This window comes from Aegilops tauschii, chromosome 4, assembly GCF_002575655.3.
Source record: "Aegilops tauschii subsp. strangulata cultivar AL8/78 chromosome 4, Aet v6.0, whole genome shotgun sequence".
In the NCBI taxonomy this organism is placed as follows: domain Eukaryota; kingdom Viridiplantae; phylum Streptophyta; class Magnoliopsida; order Poales; family Poaceae; genus Aegilops; species Aegilops tauschii.
The window spans coordinates 429,822,720-429,829,906 of NC_053038.3; the positions used below are offsets into that span (position 1 = coordinate 429,822,720).

The 7,187-nt window shown below is 41.2% G+C and overlaps 1 non-coding gene across 1 annotated transcript; it reads left to right on the plus strand.

Moving 5' to 3' along the window:
- The first annotated feature begins 7,025 nt into the window (after window positions 1–7,025).
- On the plus strand, window positions 7,026–7,187 carry LOC120963730 (U1 spliceosomal RNA). The gene has a single exon (XR_005755478.1). It is a non-coding gene; the product is annotated as a U1 spliceosomal RNA (small nuclear RNA).

Genomic DNA, 7,187 nt, shown 5'->3' on the forward strand with positions numbered 1-7,187 from the left:
TGCAGAATGAACAGAGACTAGTTAAGCGTGAAGTGACGATGTGTGTTGGAAGTAGTTCCAAGATTGATATGATCATCATCGCACACTCCCCATACTTTCAGGATTAGTGTTGAACCTAAATAAGTGTTATTTGGTTTTTGCGTTGAGCATAAATATGATTTGATCATGTTTATTGCAATATGGTTATTCATTTAACTTAGAGAATAATTGTTGTTCTGTTTACATGAATAAAACCTTCTATGGTCATACACCCAATGAAAATGGTTTGTTGGATCTCGATCATAGTGATACACATATTCATAATATTGAAGCCAAAAGATGCAAAGTTAATAATGATAGTGCAACTTATTTGTGGCACTGCCGTTTAGGTCATATTGGTGTAAAGCGCATGAAGAAAATCCATGCTGATGGGCTTTTGGAATCACTTGATTATGAATCAGTTGATGCTTGCGAACCATGCCTCATGGGCAAGATGACTAAGACTCCGTTCTCCGGAACAATGGAGCGAGCTAATGACTTATTGGAAATAATACATACCGATGTATGCGGTCCGATAAGTGTTGAGGCTCACGGCGGGTATCATTATTTCCTGACTTTCACAGATGATTTGAGCAGATATGGGTATATCTACTTAATGAAACTGAAACAGTTGAAAAGTTCAAAGAATTTCGGAGTGAAGTGGAGAATCATTGTAACAAGAATATAAAAGTTTTTCTGCGATTTGATCGCGGAGACGAATATTTGAGTTGCAAGTTTGGCCTTCAATTAAAACAATGTGGAATAGTTTCACAAACTCATGCCACCTGGAACACCACAACATAATGGTGTGTCCGAACGTCATAACTGTACTTTATTGGATATAGTGCAATCTATGATGTCTCTTACCGATTTACCACTATCGTTCTGCGGTTATGCATTAGAGACAGCTGCATTCACATTAAATAGGGCACCGTCTAATCCGTTGAGACGACACCGTATGAGCTATGGTTTAGCAAGAAACCTAAGCTGTCATTTCTTAAAGTTTGGGGATACGATGCTTATGTGGAAAAGTTTCAACCTGATAAGCTCGAACCCAAATCGGAGAAGTGCGTCTTCATAGGATACCCAAAAGAAAATGTTGGGTACACCTTCTATCACAGATCCGAAGGCAAGACATTCGTTGCTAAGAATGGATCCTTTCTAGAGAAGGAGTTTCTCTCGAAAGAAGTGAGTGGGAGGAAAGTAGAACTTGATAAGGTAACTGTACCTGCTCCCTTATTAGAAAGTAGTTCATCACAAAAATCTGTTCCTGTGACTCCTACACCAATTAGTGAGGAAGCTAATGATGATGATCATGTAACTTCAGATCAAGTTACTACCGAACCTCGTAGGTCAACCAGAGTGAGATCCGCACCAGAGTGGTACGGTAATCCTGTTCTGGAGGTCATGTTACTTGACCATGACGAACCTATGAACTATGAGGAAGCGATGATGAGCCCAGATTCGCGAAATGGCTTGAGGCCATGAAATCTAAGATGGGATCCATGTATGAGAACAAAGTGTGGACTTTGGTTGACTTGCCCGATGATCGGCAAGCCATAGAAAATAAATGGATCTTCAAGAGGATGACGGACGCTGATAGTAGTGTTACTATCTACAAAACTAGACTTGTCGAAAAAAGTTTTTGATAAAGTTCAAGGTGTTGACTACGATGAGATTTTCTCACTTGTAGCGATGCTTATGTCTGTCCGAATCATGCAAATTGCCACATTTTATGAAATCTGGCAAATGGATGTCAAAACTACATTCCTTAATGGATTTATTAAAGAAGAGTTGTATATGATGCAACCAGAAGGTTTTGTCGATCCTAAAGGTGCTAACAAAATGTGCAAGCTCCAGCGATCCATCTATGGACTGGTGCAAGCATCTCGGAGTTGGAATATACGCTTTGATGAATTGATCAAAGCATATAGTTTTATACAGACTTGCGGTGAAGCCTGTATTTACAAGAAAGTGAGTGGGAGCACTACAGCCTTTCTGATAAGTATATGTGAATGACATATTGTCGATCGGAAATGATGTCGATTTTTTTGTAAAGCATAAAGGAGTGTTTGAAAGGAGTTTTTCAAAGAAAGACCTCGGTGAAGCTACTTACATATTGAGCATCAAGATCTATAGAGATAGATCAAGACGCTTGATAAATTTTTTCAATGAGTACATACCTTGACAAGTTTTTGAAGTAGTTCAAAATGGAACAGTCAAAGAAAGAGTTCTTGCCTGTGTTGCAAGGTGTGAAGTTGAGTAAGACTCAAAACCCGACCACGGCAGAAGATAGAGAGAGAATGAAAGTCATTCCCTGTGTCTCAGCTATAGGTTCTATAAAGTATGCCATGCTATGTACCAGACCTATTGTATACCCTGCCCTGAGTTTGGCAAGGGAGTACAATAGTGATCTAGAAGTAGATCACTGGACATTGGTCAAAATTATCCTTAGTGGAATAAGGATATGTTTCTCGGTTATGGAGGTGACAAAAAGTTCATCGTAAAGGGTTACGTCGATGCAAGTTTTGGCACTGATCCGGATGACTCTAAATCTCAATCTGGATACATATTGAAAGTGGGAGCAATTAGCTAGAGTAGCTCCGTGCAGAGCATTGTTGACATAGAAATTTGCAAAATACATACGGATCTGAATTTGGCAGACCCGTTAACTAAACTTCTCTCACAAGCAAAACATGATCACACCTTTGTACTCTTTGGGTGTTAATGACATGGCGATGTGAACTAGATTGCTGACTCTAGTAAACCCTTTGGGTGTTGGTCACATGACGATGTGAACTATGGGTGTTAATCACATGGTGATGTGAACTATTGATGTTAAATCACATGGCGATGTGATCTAGATTATTGACTCTAGTGCAAGTGGGAGACTAAAGGAAATATGCCCTAGAGGCAATAATAAAGTTATTATTTATTTCCTTATATCATGATAAATGTTTATTATTCATGCTAGAAATGTATTAACCGGGAACATAATACATGTGTGAATACATAGACAAACATAGTGTCACTAGTATGCCTCTACTTGACTAGCTCGTTGATCAAAGATGGTTGAGTTTCCTAGCCATGGACATGAGTTGTCATTTGATTAACGGGATCACATCATTAGGAGAATGATGTGATTGACTTGACCCATTCCGTTAGCTTAGCACTTGACCGTTTAGTATGCTGCTATTGCTTTCTTCATGACTTATACATGTTCCTATGACTATGAGATTATGCAACTCCCGTTTAGCGGAGGAACACTTTGTGTGCTACCAAACGTCACAACGTAACTGGGTGATTATAAAGGTGCTCTACAGGTGCCTCCAAAGGTACATGTTGAGTTGGCGTATTTCGAGATTAGGATTTGTCACTCCGTAATGCACATCACTATAAGGCTTGCAAGCAATGTGACTAATGAGTTAGTTGCGGGATGATGCATTACGTAACGAGTAAATAGACTTGCCGGTAACGAGATTGAACTAGGTATTGAGATACCGATGATCGAATCTCGGGCAAGTAACATACTGATGACAAAGGGAACAATGTATGTTGTTATGTGGTTTGACCGATAAAGATCTTCGTAGAATATGTGAGAGCCAATACGAGCATCCAGGTTCTGCTATTGGTTATTGACCGGAGACGTGTGTCGGTCATGTCTACATAGTTCTCGAACCCGTAGGGTCCGCACGCTTAAAGTTTGGTGACGATCGGTATTATGAGTTTATGTGTTTTGATGTACCGAAGGTAGTTCGGAGTCCCGGATGAGATCGGGGACATGACGAGGAGTCTCGAAATGGTTGAGACGTAAAGATCGATATATTGGACGACTATATTCGGACATCGGAAAGGTTCCGAGTGATTCGGGTATTTTTCGGAGTACCGGAGAGTTACGGGAATTCGCCAGGGAGTATATGGGCCTTATTGGGCTTTAGGCGAAAGAGAGAGGGGAGGCTGCGCGCCCCCCAAGGCTTAGTCCGAATTGGACTAGGGGGAGGGGCGGCGCCCCCTCCTTCCTTCTCTTCTCTTTTCCCTTTCCTTCTCTCCTACTCCTACTACTTGGAAGGGCTCCTAGTTCTACTAGTAAAGGGGGATCCTACTCCCGGTGGGAGTAGGACTCTCCTAGGGCGCGCCATAGAGAGGGCCGGCCCTCACCCTCCTCCACTCCTTTATATACGGGGAGGGGGGCACCCCATAGACACAACAATTGATCATTGATCTATTAGCCGTGTGCGGTGCCCCCCTCCACCATATTCCACCTCGGTAATATCATAGCGGTGCTTAGGCGAAGCCCTGCGTCGGTAGCATCATCAACGCCGTCATCACGCCGTCATGCTGACGGAACTCTCCCGCAAAGCTCTGCTGGATCGGAGTTCGTGGGACATCATCGAGCTGAACGTGTGCTGAACTCGGAGGTGCCGTGCGTTCGGTACTTGGATCGGTCGGATCGTGAAGACGTACGACTACATAAACCGCGTTGTCATAACACTTCCGCTTTCGGTCTACGAGGGTACGTGGACACACTCTCCCCTCTCGTTGCTATGCATCACCATGATCTTGCGTGTGCGTAGGAAATTTTTGATTACTACGTTCCCCAACAGGGCATTTATGTCTTATCATGTCGGGTTGCTCCCTAGGCTATAAATAACCACCCCTACAACCACTAGTTGGTTGGCTGCTCAGAGAGAAACAGACACTTGTCATTTAGAGCATCCCATCCTTCGAGGACTTTGAGCGAAAATCATCAAGTGTGGAAAACCCCAAACACCTACAAACCCAAAGTGATTGAGCATCACTGAAGAGATTGTTCCTGTGTGGAACCTATGCTTGTTACCTTTGAGGACTGTGCATCCTGCAGACGGTTAGGCGTCATGGTCTAGAGCATCCAAGAGGAAATTGTGGATCACCGAGTGACCGAGTCTGTGAAGGTTTGGAAGTCACCTGAAGACTTACCACGAGTGATTGGGCGAGGTCTGTGTGCCCTTAGCTCAAGGAGAATACGGTGAGGACTGTGTGTCCTCAGGTTTAAATACCTAGCCGCTCCAACCAGACGTACGACTGTCACATCAGTTGGAACTGGTCTACCAAATCACTGTCTTCACCAAGCTACTGGTTCTATTTCCTCAACCCTTTCATTTCCTCATTTATGTGTTGTAGTACTTGATCGTTACTGTTGAAGACTTTGACTGAAGACTTTCTCAATTTCTTCAATCCTATTTCTTCAGTCAGTTTGACTTCAGCCTGCTTATCCTGTGTTTACGCTACTTGTACTCTGTGCTTGCTTTCATTTCATCATGACGACTGTGCTACTGCTCTGTTATGCTTGCATATGAGTACTTATTCTGCCGCTAAGTAGTTCGTTACTTAGGAATTTCCTCAGCCTGGTATTCCTTAGTGACGAATTTGTAAAAATTGACTATTCACCCCCTCTAGTCGATATAACGCACTTTCAATGAGCCACTGACGTTTTGGTCAGCAAGCCCGTAGACGATGTATCTATTATTTGAACGTAATAAAGCTAGCCATGATGGCCTTTCCTCAAAAAGAAAAGAGTTAATAAGGGCCGACTTATTTTCTTTCAAAGTAAAACGGCCACACGAAGGTTCTACCTGAGACGCGACCCGTCCCATAAGTGGATCGAACTCGCTTAGCACAACCCTCGAGTCAACAGCGGCATCCCCAAATATGATGGGAAAGGAGGACAACTTGCAATTTTGGTTTCCACAATCCGCTGTTGCTCGGCCTGAGAGTATCCTTATACCACCACCTCGTTTTTGGTGAAGTTGATCTTAAGGCCAGACATGGCCTCGAAAGATAGGAGGAAATTAAGATTGACAATTTCATGAGGGGGTTAGGCTGGCTTCCTGGGTTCGGTTGGGCCTAACATGTTGCGGGGGTTAGGCTGGCCTTCGTAGAAAAATGACGGATTTTTCTTTTTTTTCTCTATGTTTTTCTTGTCCGGATTTTTCTAGTTTTTATTCCCTTTTTCTTTTTTATTTTAATTTTCTTCTTTCCTTTTCTTTTTCCTTTTTCATTTTTTTGAAATATGGGAACAATTTTTTAAATTGAGAACACTTTCTCAAAATCATGAACATTTTTTGAATTCAATATATTTTTCAAATTCATGAACAATTTTGAAAACCGTCAACATTTTTAAAATTTGTGAATATTTATATATAATACAGGAACAAGTTTTGAAATGCAGATCATTTTCTAATTTCGCAAATATTTTTTGAAATCTGGGTATATTTTTTGAAATTTGTGACAATTTTTGAAATCAAGAACAATTTTTCAAATTCATGAATAACTTGTCAAATCCTGGATCAGTTTCCAAATTTGCGAACATTTTTTGTAATACGGGAACATTTTCAAATATGTGAACAATTTTTTTGAAATTCAAAACTATATTTCAAATTTGCGAACACTTTTAAAATCCTAGAAATGTTTTTCAAATTCCTAAATTATTTTTAAATCCAAGAGATTTTTTTCAAATTTGAGAATATGTTTGAAATTTGAAACATTTTATCAAATTCACAAACATTTTATGAAATCCAAGAAGATTTTTTAAATTCGTGAACATTTTTAAAATCCCAAACTTGTTTAAAGAAACAAAAAAAAAGAAAATACAAAAAAGAAGAAAAACAGGGGATACCCTCCCAGCATATGGGCCGGCCCAAAGCTGGCGCGAAGCAAGGGGGTTGCACGTTTCCTCTCTATTCCCCACACATGTCGGGGAATAGGATGTTCTTAGGGGTCTGTTTTGTGTACTTGTGTTAATGGGCTATATGTACAATTGGTCTCTTGAATACCTCGGCCTTTCTGACGCCGATGGGTTAGAAAATACTAGTTAGCCAACGTGTCTGACCAGTTTGAACCCAGGGACTCAACAAATAAAAACCAGTTTGAATCTGATAATTGCGTCTAGTTTAGTTCCATATGGAAACATTGTGAAGATCTAATCAGGGAAGGCATCTATATAAGTGGAGGATTGACAGCTTCGAAACCTACTTACCTGGATGGCGTCCATGAGTGATCAATAAGGCTCATGGCCTAGATCAATGGCTCACTTTGCACTTTGTGAGTGCGTTGATCTATCATCTCATTTTTGCGGGAGAGTGAACGTCGTAGTTTGTGATAGAGGGGATATGCATTCGCGCAGCCCCTAC